The 14,225-nt window shown below is 36.9% G+C and overlaps 1 protein-coding gene across 22 annotated transcripts in view; it reads left to right on the top strand.

Moving 5' to 3' along the window:
* The window catches only part of EPB41L2 (erythrocyte membrane protein band 4.1 like 2), a 117,347-nt gene that overhangs the window by 26,617 nt on the left and 76,505 nt on the right, over positions 1 to 14,225 (top strand). For 2 of the 22 annotated variants that reach the window (XM_017828431.1, XM_017828374.1), the window contains exon 3: positions 11,461 to 11,614. The exons of the other annotated variants lie outside the window; for them this stretch is intronic. The gene's annotated coding sequence lies outside the window, so the exon portion shown is untranslated. The remainder of the gene's footprint in view (positions 1 to 11,460; positions 11,615 to 14,225) is intronic. 22 annotated transcript variants of the gene reach the window in all.

The raw sequence follows: 14,225 nt of genomic DNA, 5'->3' as shown, positions 1-14,225 counted from the left end.
CCCCCAGATCCTTCTCCATGGAGCTGCCACAGGTCAGTTTGTAACTTACACTGATGCACTGGGGTTATTCCTTGCTAGGTGTAGGACTCTAGTCTTTGTTGAACTTCATTAGGTTCCTCTCTGCCCAACTCTCTTGCCTGTCCAGGTCTTGCTGAATGGCATACATACATGCATGTACAAATATCTAAAAAATGTGTGTACTCACGTGTAACTCCTCAATCTGTTTTGTAACTGCTAAAACATAGCAACAGTTGAGTTAGAAACATCTGGATCTCTTAGAGCTCGTTGCTATTACTTATATTACTTGCATGACTTCGTTAACCTGACACTGTGAGCAGGGCTTGGTAAAATGCATGCATGTGTATTGGTCTGACTGCTATTTGGCAGCTCCTGGTTGTTGTACAGCCCGCTAGCTCCCAAGCCTTAGTGTACTTTCTATAGCTCCTATACTTCCAGTGGCAGCTGTGCTTTTGTTCTCTCAGCACAAACAGCTGTGCTGCTTATGTGAGATGTCCTGTGAGCTACAATGATATTAAAATGACACTTTCTTCCATCAGCACTTGATTTGAATATTATTACTGTAGTTTAATATTAAAATTTGAAGTTTTAATTAGCCTACTATCTGTGTGAGCATGTGTTGAAGTAAACACTACAACTGTTGCTTGGAGGCTTTCCTTTGTTTCTCCTTTGAAAATAGGATGAAAAGACTGCGACTTGTAGATTTAGCCTATGGATAATCAGAGGAAAGCAACTTGTTTGTTCACAAACTTTCCAGCAGCTCTGTAATGGATCTCTCGTGGCTGATGCATGTGACTATGTTGCTCGTAAATTGACCATGCTTGAGTGCACTGATGATAAAATAAATGAGTGGATTATTTTTCACAATAGGCTGTTATGACTGACAGTGATTAAATTATGAGAGAGTGCAGAACACATTCTTTGAGTGGCTAAAAAGAGAGTTGTCTCTTCAAAGCAGCAGAAAAAGTACATTGGGTTTCTGTGTTCCTATTCTGAAAGATTAAAGTGGTGCATAAAGGAGATGCTGAGCACTATGACATCAATGTAAGTTGGCAAAGTCCTAGTTTCAGTTTTGGTGAGAGTTAGGATGTTTGAATTTATATATTAAAGACTTGGAATAAGTCTCCTGGGCCATCAAGAATTGAAAATAAACATCACCTATTTCAAGACCTTTGCAAGTGCCATTGAAAGGTTGCTTTGGTTTGTTAATCCTGTTGCCTTTTAGGGAAAGTGACCCCAAAATCTCATTCATTTGAGATGAATTAAAAATGAATTAAAAATCCACTTCATTTGTATTTTGTGGAGCTAGTCCAGAAACTTATAACTATTCATTTTTATATCAGTTGTTTACAATTTCTTTCCACTGTAGCATTACTAAGTAGTTCAGATTTTCTTATCCAGAGGTAGGGGAACTCTGAAAACTGTTGTAGCTTTTGCATTATATCAAACAAATGAGCATAATGTGTGTGTGTGTGTGTGTGTGTTTACAACATTCTTTCCTTACTCTTACAGTAATGTCACTTTTATTGAAGTAATGTGATAGTGAATATTCAGTAAGTCAAACATATTTAGAGTTCATTAAGAATTACCATTAATCACCTTAAACTTCTTGAGCTGTAACTATTTGATCTGCAAAAACCAGCAAGAAATCTTAATGGCTGGTGAGAGGTCAAGAAAATAAAAGGTTTTAAAAAAAAAAGGGTTGTTGGTGTTCAGTCTTAAATTCATTGTGCAGTTACACAACTCCAGTGCAAAGGGAACTTGTTTGAAGTCTTTTGCAAGGTAGAACTACCACATGCGCTTGCTTGTGGGCAAAGTTGTTCATTCTACTTCTATGCTATTCAGGATTTGTATGAAAAAATTCCTTGGAGGGCTCATGATCCTGAAGTAGTAAAATACATTGGATATTGACATGAGATCTGCATGAGCAGCACTAAGTGGGAAATCAGAGCTACTAGTTCTTTTAAAACTCCACCCTGTTCCTTAAGACAGTTTCAGAATGGAGAATCTGGTTCAGTAATAGTTTAGTCATTTTTTCTTTCACATTTCACCCACTAAGAGTACACATGATTTCAAGCATAACAAGAAATCCCTGTATTTAAGGGAAGGTCTGCTGTGCTGCTCGATTTATTAAACATAAATAAGATACGAATAGGATAATGCCTTGTTCTGCTAAAGTTTGGGTTAGAAAAATATGGAGATTTGGTAACATATCATGTAAGGATCAGAACTTGCTGTATCTTTTTTGGCACTGGTGATATCTAGGTTAAAGCTAGGGGAGGGTATGTTATTTATATAGTTGTCATGTGTCTTGTTCATACTGGAAGTAAATCTGTTGGTTCACTAAGATCATCTTTGACTCAGTATTTCAGTCAAAATACTCTTATTTCTGCCTAGAGTTAGTCTCATTGCCTGCTTGCTGATTACATTTTTGTAATTTTGTGAAGGTAAAGGAAATGAAGTTTGACAAACTTTCTTTCCAGTGGCCAAGTGTACACTATGTTTGGATGCTTTTAGGGTATGTGTTTGCTCTACAGTCAAAAATGTGACTGCAGCTGCTGTTGATATGGCTAAGGAATTTGGAAGGATTATGAAAAATGCTGGAATTTGGGGTACCAGCCCCAAAAGGTAGTGATTATATCTGAGTTTTACCATTCTTCCTTTTTAACTACTGTTAGTTTCTGAATTAGTTTGGGTGTATACAGATACATAGTTCCTGCTTTGAGATACTGGAGAAAAGCAGCTGTGAGAACTTATATTTTCTAGAGATTTGTGATTTTAAAAGGGGAAGTCATAGAATCGTAGAATATGTGGAGTTGGAAAGGACCCATCAGGATCATCATGTCCAACTCCTGGCCCTACACAGGACATTCCAAAAGTCACACCATGTGCCTGAGAGTGTTGTCCAAATGCTTCTTGAACTCAGAGTCTTGGTGCTGTGACCACTTCCCTTGGGAGCCTGTTCCAGTGCTCAACTGCTCTCTGGGTGAAAAACCTTTTCCTGATATCTAACATAAACCTCCTCTGACTCAGCTCCATGCTGTTTCCTCAAGTCCTGTCACTGGTCACCAGACTGAAGAGATTGGTACTTGTACCTCTGCTTGCCCTTGTGAGGAAGTTGTAGGCTGCAATGAGGTCTCCCTTCAGTCTCCTCCAGGCTGAACAGACCAAGTGGCCTCAGCCACTCCTCATAAGGCTTCCCATCCAGACCCTTCACCATCTTAATTGCCATCCTTTGGATATGCTCTCCAATCGCTTAATGTCTTTTTATATTGTGGTGCCCAAAACTGCACACAATATTCAAGGTGAGGTCACCCCAGTGCAGAGCAGAGAGGGACAATCACCTCCCTCAGTTGGCTGGTGATGTTTTGCCTGGTGCCTTCCAGGACATGGTTGGCCCTCCTGGCTGTCAGGGCACTGCTGACTCATCTTCAACTTGCCGTCAGCCAGGACCCCCAGGTCCCTTTCTGCAGTGCTGCTCTCCAGCTTCTCATTCCAGCTTCTCATTCCCCAGTCTATACAAACAACCAGGGTTGCCTCATCCCAGGTGCAGAATCCATCACTTGCCCTTGTTAAACTTCATATGGTTGGTGATTGCCCATCTCTTATTTGTTGAGATCTCTCTGCAGGGCCTCTGTGCCCTTGAAGGAATTGACAGCTCCTCCCAATTTAGGGAACTTGCTTAGTATTCCTTAGAGTGCTGTGTCTGAGTTGTTAATGAAGATGTTGAAGAGCACTGGGCTGAGGATGGAGCCCTGCAGAACCCCACTAGTGAATGGATGCCATCCTGATGTTACCCTATTTACTATAATATAATACTGGATAAGAAATTCATTTTTCAGCAGTACCATATTTTGTGATATGGATAGATCAGCAAAATAGTGGGTTAAGTACTGATGCTTTTTATTTACCAATCTAAAGACAAATTGGGATATAGCATGTTCTGTCTTCAGCTGTATGTAGTTTGGGACCTAAATGCTGCCTGTGAAGTATTGATGTGAATATAGGTATTTGGACACAAAAGTTATATTCAGAAGACGGATAGCTCAAACTTTGGTTGGATATGTCTATGTTAATAAACTAACCCACTGTCAAGCTTCTACCAAGCCTAGTAGAACCTATAGTACATCTTCTTACTGTTTGAAAAAGAGTGATAGACTGCTAGTGCTGTGGCAGAGCTGTAAAGGACCAATAGAATTATCTCATACATATGCAAGAAATTAGGGAGTAGGAGTTGGGAAAAGACCTTGCTGCTTTGTGTACTGTAAGTGACCCTGTGGGTCCACCATGTGGGTAACTGAGTATCACAACAGCAATGCCAAATGTAATATTACATTATTGTTGAAATAAATCCATTTTAACAATCGTTAAACAAAAAGAAATTGATGTTTTTTGAGGAAAAACATGAAAAAGTCTATGTACAGGCATATAGAGCAGGCAGGATAGAGCATTACTGCCAACCAACTGAAATCAGAGGACATATTCTTTAATGTAGCTTTATAATCAAATTAGTACAACCTATGTGTTTAGACAATGCTGAGAAATTATGCTCTTCCACAGGCTCTGCTGAAGAGATAACAAGTTTTTTCACCCTCTTATTGGTAACTTGATTGATGAATACTGGCTGCAGGGCAACTAATTTAAGAGTAGGATGTGTAACATATTGGAATACTTGTTCTAGTTGTTTGAGAAATACAACTTTTCTGGTTTAGCCCATAGTAATTTCTGTCTTTATTTAGATTATACCTAAAAGTTGGCATCTAACCTTGAGGTTTTTTGTTGCTTTGCCGTACATAGAACTTATGATTCCTGGTTATTCTTTTCAGAGAAAAACCTCTCACTTTATTCCTGAAAGATTAGACTGAATACTTCAGAAGGGCTTCATAAATATCTCAAATGACAACTTGGAACACTTTTAGAAAATGGCTTTATGGAGTATTATAGTCACTTCATTAATCAACTTGAACATTTTAACGTTTTAAAACTAGGTATCAGATCTGTTTGAGTATCTGTATAAAGCAACCTAAAAGAATTTCCAAAACACAGCAATACAAATTGCTTAACAAAATAACCTATTTTTTTCTCAAAAAAGCATTTAATAAATATTAGCTTTTTTCCATGAACCTAATGTTTAAATGTTAAAGACTTTTCTTGGATCATTCTCAAAATGCTCAGAGGAACCAGAAGAAGAAAAACTTGCTCTAACAGAGCTTCTTAAAATTTGTTTGCATTCCTTTTATTCTTGCTGTGTTTCCTGAAGGGATTAAACACTAAGTAGAAATATTCCACATCTTCCAAGAGACTTCAGTATTCTTCCTTTTTCTGCAGGCCTGTAATGCTAGGAATTAGTGAAAAGACAAATGGCATCTTTCCCTCTTACAGTTTTTCTTTTGATAATTTATTTTTGTTCCTGCTGGGTTTATTTTCATTTACTGAAGGATATATTTATTTTCATATACTAAAGGATTAATACGGATTAGTTAGAGCCAATTCTTAAAGTAGTGTCATGGTCAAAATTGAGAGAAGAATGTGGCATTTATACCACCTCTGCATGAGGTCTGCAAACAGTAGAACCTGTTCTGAGTTGAGTAATGAAGACTATATATTTTTGCTGAAACTATATTTATTCTTCAAACTGGAAAATTTACTCATTAAATAAACACAGTCCTCAGTTGGAGTGAAGATGAGGGATATTCTTTGTCTAGTGGGCATGAGCAGATTGCAGCTCTCTGTGTATCTTAACATGTACTGAGATTAACGTAGCCTGTGCAGCACAGCATGCTGCTTAAACCCTGGCTCAGATTGAGCAGTCATAAAATGGATTGGTGACTTAGGCTATTCATCCCAGCCATGACAGTTTAAAGGAGGTCACTGAAAACGTCAGCAGAGCGTACAATCCTTTTCTTCTGCATAGGCTTTGCCTTGGTTTTTTTGTCAGGCAGAATCAGAACTATTTAGGCCTTCTAGTTTCATCTCCATTAGTCAGGGGCTGTTCTGGAAGAGGTTCCTTACGAAAGGAAGTCTAATGTTCGTTTTTGATATCTGTAATCCCTTTGGTTAGGGAATGTGGGGGTCTTTGTAGGCTATGGATCAAGAACATAATCAATCTGTGCTTTTCAGAACAAGATACTTTGGGAGATTAGAGCAGAAAAATCTGGTGATTTTATTATTCTCAGATTTGACGATCTCTGTTTTAAGAATATATCTGTAACTTGCCCAATTACTGGGGACGTTGAGAACACTAACTGAAACATATACTGTGATGCACATAAGAGGAAAAACTGAATCTCTGTTTCAGCCTCCCAGGACATCTTTGTGATATGTTGGCTATACTGGTTTCCAGTTGCTTTAGGCAGAAAGAAATTTCCAATACTAGGTAGTAGTAGAGTTCTCCTTAAATTAGGTGTAGAAAAACATTTATTTCTGAAGCTGTTTCATTCATGTTATGTATTTGCCTCTGGCTTCACTTGTTATTAGTTGAACAGCTTTTAAGTACTACATTTGAAAAATCTTTGTTTTGATCAGTTGGCAAATAAAGGCATTCACATAATTTTGTGAACATCTTATTTTGCTTGTTCTTCTGTGGATGTGATTTTAAAGAAAAATCCAGCTTGCATATTGAATTGTTTGATCAATATTGAATCTTTTTGTTCAGGTAAGTCTAAACTGTCTGGATGTAAGCCAGGCTTTTGACACAGTTTGGCACCCTGGCTTTCTAGCAATGGTGATGGAATTAAGAATAAGGCATAGTACTTAATTGATAATCAGGAAGATTCTAAAAAAAGCAAGTACGATTAAGTGAAGGTACAAGAGGGGAGGGAGAAGAAAAGAGGATGAAAGAGATGCTTATACCTGAAACTAATATGAAGTAAGAAGAGTTTCATCGTGTTGCAAATGGTGAAGCCCCCACATCATACCTTAAAAGAGCCTTGTTGCGATGTCTTGGGAGTTTTAGGGAATCTGTTTCCCACTACAGGATTATGGAATCTTCTGCTCCAACATAGTTCTTTCTTCACCATTTCCATTTAAATGTCTCCTGATTATGTGACTATATATTTAAAAGGCTTAAATCTGCATCTTAGCATAGAGTAACACAAGCTGGTAATTTTCAGAATAAGAGTTATATAGATCACTTAGCAGCTTTTTGAAGTCGTTTTGGATAGCTTGGCTTACTTTCCATTTTATGTGAAATATGGTATGATATTTTGGTTCATATAACCTTTGAGAGACAAAAAATTGTCTCTTCATCAGTTTAAAACTCTTATTTGGACGTCACACCAAGTGTGCTGTATTACTTATCTGTATATCTTAAAAGGAATGCCTTCAGTTTCATTCTGGTTCCCTTTTCCAGTAAGTTTACTTTAATATTTAAAATTTTTATCTCGAGTGTTGCACTGTATTCTGTAGATGTGCAGTCTAAAATTCATTCTCCTTTGTTGAAGACAATGAAACATTGTTTTAATTGGCATGAGAAATGCTGCAGTTTTTCTTTGCGGAAAAAAGACTGCATATTCATTTTGCTTCAAGTGTTGAATTGTTTCTGTGCAAATGTGGTCATGATGATTAATGAAGTTGCCATGACAGCAGTACCTCATAAAAGATATCTACCACCACAAAATTCTTCACCTGATGAGGATTTAGTTCATATGTGCACAGTTGTGGTGAGATCTAATTCTGCTGAATTGGAATGTATAGTTAGTGTTGGCTGTCTCCTCCAGACTTGAATTGGACCTCAGATTATTAGTGATGTCACACAGCATGAATTAGCATGGATGTTCAACACAAAAATGGTATATCACTTGATGCACACAAACTTTTAACTTGTGTAATAGTTTTCAGTAGAAATTGAGCTGGGAATACTTCTGTTTTATAACTTTAAAAGTAAAAAAGCTCATTTCATAACTCTTTGTAGGTTTCATAACTCCCATGTAAACCGATTCTGACACTCTCTGCATGTAATACAATTTTTGTGCATGTCTAGAGGATCTCATAACGTAAACACGTCAAAAAGACTTATCTCTGCTTTTTCTTTTCTATATGGATTTGAGAAGTATTGTTATGGTTTAAGGAAAACTAAACTTCCCCTGTGGGACCGTCAGCCTTGTATTTTTGGAGAGAAGAGACCTCTGGGTTTCAACTGAAAATAAGGGAAAGACTACAGTGTTGTCTTCTTACATGGAACATCTAGAACTACTTGATGTCAATATTTAAGCATAAAGGCCTTGAGAACTATTTTTGGTTTTACTGCTGTCTTAGTGTGTCTTGTGTGTTACTTTCTCCTCATAGTGTTCAAGTTTCTCTGTCTGTAAAATTTTTTTCTAAAATCAGAATATTTTTATAGATTGGTCAGTTTTATAACTACCACAAAACACTTAGCTCATCTTCAGATAAATATTTTTACAGAGGTGTTTGGTCTTTGAGCCCTTCAACAAAAAGTAAAAGGGATATAATTCATAATGTGTTTTAATACCAGAAAGAAGCCTACTGTGTAGGAACTGGTGAGCCAAAGATGTATATTTTGCCTCTAATCTTGGTATTGAATGGAACTGAAACACTGAAGGATATGTAAATAAGTCAAAAAACCAAAAGTGAACTAATTAGAATTGTCATTTTATGGATTTGGAGATAAAGTAACCCAGTTTTTCCAGGAAATACAACTTTTCACTTCATTAAACAATCCAATTGCTACTTAAAAATAAACACAGCAAATAATTGCAAGTGCAAAGGAAGGAGCACGCTGTTTAAATTGTACAATAGAGAAACAAGTCTTGAAACTTGTCAGGAAATAAATGTACAAAAATGAAGAAGCTACTGTGAAGAGTTTTAAAAGCGAGGGGCATATAGTTGCTGGATGTCATGCGACCTAGCACTTGAAGGACCAGGAGACCCTGTGGGCTGACCAACAGCCTCTATGGTATAACTTAACCTGTACTGGGATTCTGGTGTCTTCCCACCCTGCCCCCCTCTCTGGCTTCACTGCAGTTTTTTGGCTGTTAGACAAATCATGACCTTCTTTCCTGTTTTGTCTTCAGTGTCTATTTCCTGTTTTTTTTCCTTCCCTCCCCCACCTCATTTTTTTTGACTCCTGACTTTCTTTCCAGTGGTGTCTTTACTTTCTTTCACTACTAGCTTGTTTTTTTCACAAGTTTTTTCTTCATAATAAAAGAGGAAGTAAGAGTTGAGAGCTATAGCATCAGTCTTTCCCTTTTAGTGAGTTTCTGTATCCTCTTGTTATTTATTGAATGTTAATTTGCACGGTATTCATACTGTTTCCCAAAAGTCAAGTATGTCACATGGATTTATTTCTCCTATCTTAACACAGAGCCAGACACATTCATTTTCTAAGTGCTAGAAGTTTTCATGCTTTTATTTGTTGAGGTTTGTGTGTTTAGGCAGACTTTTGAGACTAGCACACCTGAGACTTCATCTGGACCAGACCTCTAGTCCTTGGTCTCTGACATCTCACTTTGGGAACAAATGAAGTAATCTTGATTTCTGAAATAACATGATGTCATTTTAAACGGGACCAAATCTCTTGTCTTTTTTGTTAATATGTGCTTTCTATTGCTTCTACACAGGAATAGGGCCTTTTAAAACCCCCCAGTTGTTAACCAGTATATCGTGGTAAAAAAAAAGGTGTTAGTTTGGTCTATTTGTGTGCTTGTACCAATTTTCCCTTTCTCATTGCTTTATATTTCAAAGTACTTAGGAGTTAAAAAAAATTAGATAGGATGGCGAAAATCCATGACTGTGAGCTCCAGCATGATCTTGGATTTCACATTTAGTGCAAGAGAAACATACCCATAGAGAACACCAGGGTAAATATGCTTTCAAACACTTCTTCAGTCAGCACCTAAACTGATGAGGCCAAAATGAGGCAGAGAAACCCCCAAGCCAATGGGGACTGGAAATTTCATTCAAACAAGTCTTTGGCATGGAGTTCATAATGTCATGCTTTGTGTTTGTGTAATAAAATTAATTGTAAGATGATAAGTTGTTGTCAACTTGGATTGGTGTTTGCATAAGACTGTTTCCAAGCTTTGAAACTTATCTGGATATACAGAATGAGAACTGAAAATGTAGCCAAAGAAGGCAGAATAAGGCTTCTACTTGATTTGGCCTGAAAGCTTACTGTAATAATTCAACATCCCCATTTTTATGTGGTCATTAAAAGGCTTTTCAGCAGTGGGTGAGGCTGCTTTGGTAAACTGCAGTTTGTGATATGTATTCTTATATTTATATGGGAATTGTCATTGCAGTTGTGGTCAAGATTCTTTCTTCCTTGTCTACAGGACAGTTCTAAATACTCCTCCCTGGAGTTCTTGGTGTTCAGAAATGAATTATTCTTTTAAATGTTTCTTATCTGTTGTCATTCCCTAACTCTCCAAAGAAAACTTTGTTTAAATAGTTACTCCCTTGGGACTTCCATGCATATCCTGTTATCTGTTTTATATTACAATCTTTCATGCTGGGAATGTCCTTCCAAAAAGCTCAAAACAGCTAAAGCACTTACATGACTAATAAATATGTTAAGTGCTGAAGTCTAGGGACAAACCAAGCATTATTAACACTATCTTTTGCCTTTTTTTCTTCCGTTACACTTGTTTCTGACCTCTAGATTCAGAAACTAATTAGGCTTCTTTCACTTTGTCTAGCCCAGAGATGTGGCAGTGGTTGCAGTGTTAGTTGTGAAGCCACTGCCGTGAAAAGCAGGAAACTTTTACAAAGTTGCTCGTGTTTTCACTCTTCTGATCAAATACCAGCATTCAGAAGAGCCCATGGGAGTGATGAAGTTTTGGCTGCCAGTTTTATTTGCTCAGCAAAGAGGCATCTCCACTGCTTTTTGTTGCTTGGGATTGGCAGGGTTAATTCCCACAGGAGCAGTAGATGCATACTTTTTCGAAGAGCAGTATTATCTGTAGTTTCAGTACTTTATGTGTTCCAGTAAACCTAAGTGTGTAGGAAATAGTTTGCAGTGTTGTGCTTTACATATATCATTTGAGGTGCATTATAATTATTCGGAGTAGATGGGAAACACTGAGCAAAATTGCTTCTGCTTTTTCAAGGAAATACTTCTGTTCCAGTAGCACATGAAAGAAGACTTAGTTAACTTATGCTAGCTGCAAACATGAAAATTAAAGTACTGACACAAGACATCTTAAGGTGGCTAACCTCTGAGTTTTGAGGAATGTGGGATAGTAGTCAGGGAATATGGAATAGCATTTATTCATTGCAGCAGGAGCTGAGAATTATCCTGTTTAATTATTTTTAATTTGTAGTGTCTGGGTTTTCTTTTTGGTTGTGTTTGGGTTTATTTGGGTTTTTTTGTTGGTTTTTTGTTGTTTTGGGTTTTTTGGGGGTTTTTTGGTTTTTTTTGTAAAATGTGGTATACAGTTAGTAGCCTGGGTTTACTTACTTGCATGTGCATTAAAATCTCTGCAGGTCCTTCACAGTTGATTCATATACTGGTAGGAACATACCCAGCAAAGAGACAGCTACAATGTACCTGCAGAAGTCCAAAAATACTTCACCATATAGCCTGAAACTTTGCACTTATTTTGAATTTGGACTAAGCTAGTTTAAGATTAATTGCCAGGTACGCCATTTAATCAAGTATTTGATTTTGTTATTGGTGGGAAGTGGTAGCAGTACCAATTTTTGTGTTTAAACTTGCATCCTGATTCAGGAAAATGGACATTAAAAAATTAGTGGCAGGAGAAGATTCTATACATGTCCTCTGTATAAAAGACTTTATAATTTTATTGTCACTTCCTCCAACTTTGTTTCCCTTGATAATGGCAAACGTCAATCAGTATTGTTAAAGTGGCTTGCTGAAGAGAACTGTGCCCTCTATGATGCAAAAATAAAGCCACCTTTAAAGTGGATATACAAAATCGATGTTGCTACTAAAAAAGATACTTTTTGTGGCTATGTTTACATCCTAAAACCTTTGTAAACAGCATTTGTTTATTGAACTCTAGCCTTGCACATGACAGAGTAAACTTTCTTAATACATTTTTTAGTTGGTTTCTAGCCGTTGTTCCTAAGTTGGATTAGCTAAAATAAAAAGCTAACAGGCGTTTTGGATGTGATCTCAGTAGTGTCCACATCTGTATGATATTCAGCCTCAATGTACTAGTGAAATAAAGTTACTGGTTATCTCTGCTTATGGAAATGACTTTTAAATGTGCTTGTTCAGGTCTGTCACCACCAAAAGCACAGGCTGGTTGCTTCCTGACGTTGAATCCTGGTATTGCAGAGATTCCTCTTTTTGCATGCTGTTGTACACTTCCTAAACATGTGAGAGGGTAATAATTCTCTGTATGACTTCCACTGAAGAGGAAATAGATACTTGTCAGAACAATAATGCGCATCTGGAATTCCAGCATCCGGGAACTTTGTTACGCTGAGGCCTCTCAGTTTGCAGTACAAAAAATACTAGTACGTTATTTTTCACTGAGTTCGGAGGTGCTTTGATTAACCATTTTATTGTAAGTGCCTTGGAAGCACACTGTATATGAGAGTGAACTTAATATTGTCAGTATAAAAAGAAACTGTTTTTAGTTTTGCCAATACATTATAAACAGAAAGGATGAAAGTTGAAAATGGAATTTTTTTTTTATTGTGGCATCTAAAAATCAATCACCTCCAAATCAGAACAAGGTAAATAATTTACAGAACCCAAACAGGATTGTTGGTGTCCATCCCCCTGGTTTCTTTAATAAGAATTGGAAAAAAAAATGTATGTTCATCTGTGCTTCAGTGAAATTGTGGTACTGGTTTGGTGAGGTGGGATAAAGAGGAAGGATAGGAATGGAGATAGGAGGTACAGCATTCCTTAGAACAAATGAATGCTCACTGCTGGTTTTAATCTCTAAAATTATGGTTATCTTGAGCGTTTAATGTGAACACTCAAAATCCACCGTAAACTTGCAAAGTTGATTTTAAAAATAGGAGAGAGATTTTTCTCAAAGCCTGTGTTGTTCTTAGTTTGTTGGACAGATAACAGGAAAACAGAGCTGTCGCTTGATCCATGTTCATTTTCTGGCTGCTGGAATGAATTTGGAACTAAATCCCATTTTTCCACTTCAGCATGTCCTTCTCTAGCAATGTCATGGCCTGGGTGGGGTCACTTGTTCAATACAGCTTTTCAAAATGACTGTTGGATTCTCATCAGCTTACAACATTTCTTTCAGCACTGGAGAACAGCACAAAGCTAACTTCGTAAACAGATTGTATATTTGCATATGTACTCTGGCTAAGACAGATTTCTTGATTTAAATGAAGTTGCTCTTTGAGACTTATTTTTTTGCCTTGATATAACAGTGTATTTGTAGATTGCAAATACAGAAGGAACACATTTCTGTTATGTTTGGATATGGTATAGGTAGCACTAAGAGCTGCAGCATGTATATTTGCTTAAATGTAATCTCAGATTCCAATAGGGACATCACAGCTTGACTCTGTGTAACACTTAAAAGGTATTTATGTTCTGATTTTGTTGAAAGCTTTTGGGTTGAGCTTTGTATGTTCTGTGGGTCTCTTACACAGATGATGCAGTTTTCAATGCATTTTATTTAGTTTGGGAAACAGCACTTTCTAATTTTATTTTCTATGTTTTATTATACATTTTTAGATTGCTACCTAGTGTCAGGAGAGAAATTTTAACAAAATAATGTTTCAGGAATTCTCACTTATTTTCATGTTCCATAATATTATATTTCTGGAAAAATCAGAAGTATCCCTTCAGCTGACTTATCCATTAAAACTAAGCCTTTAAAGTTGTGTCTGGATTGCAATAACCAAGTTATTCACTAGGCAATATGGAGACGGCCTGCAGCAGGTCTTCTATGAAATGATGAGGTGCTTGAGTGATGAGTAACAGATATGTGTTGTGCTGCATTAATGGGAATAAGAATACTGAGAAATAGTAATGCTCCTGGATGCTGATTTGAGTTTACAAAGTTTAGGTGACTTCCCTAGGGTTGCTTTACAGAAATTTTTCAGCATAATAGTTTTATTGTGAAAATATTCTATCAAAATTGCAAATACTCACTTTGCAATTTTAGAGAGAAGTAGCTTTCTGTGTCACATTTCATCTGCTATCTAAATCCTTGATTTTATTTTTTTTTTTTTTGTCTTCATAGCAATTTTCAGAATTACCTGTCTTACATTGTTGTTTCAGAACTACCTTTTAAGTTCTCATC

Source organism: Lepidothrix coronata, unplaced genomic scaffold (genome assembly GCF_001604755.1).
Source record: "Lepidothrix coronata isolate B3197 unplaced genomic scaffold, Lepidothrix_coronata-1.0 Scaffold5, whole genome shotgun sequence".
In the NCBI taxonomy this organism is placed as follows: Eukaryota; Metazoa; Chordata; class Aves; order Passeriformes; family Pipridae; genus Lepidothrix; species Lepidothrix coronata.
This window is presented reverse-complemented; position numbering and strand designations above follow the sequence as displayed.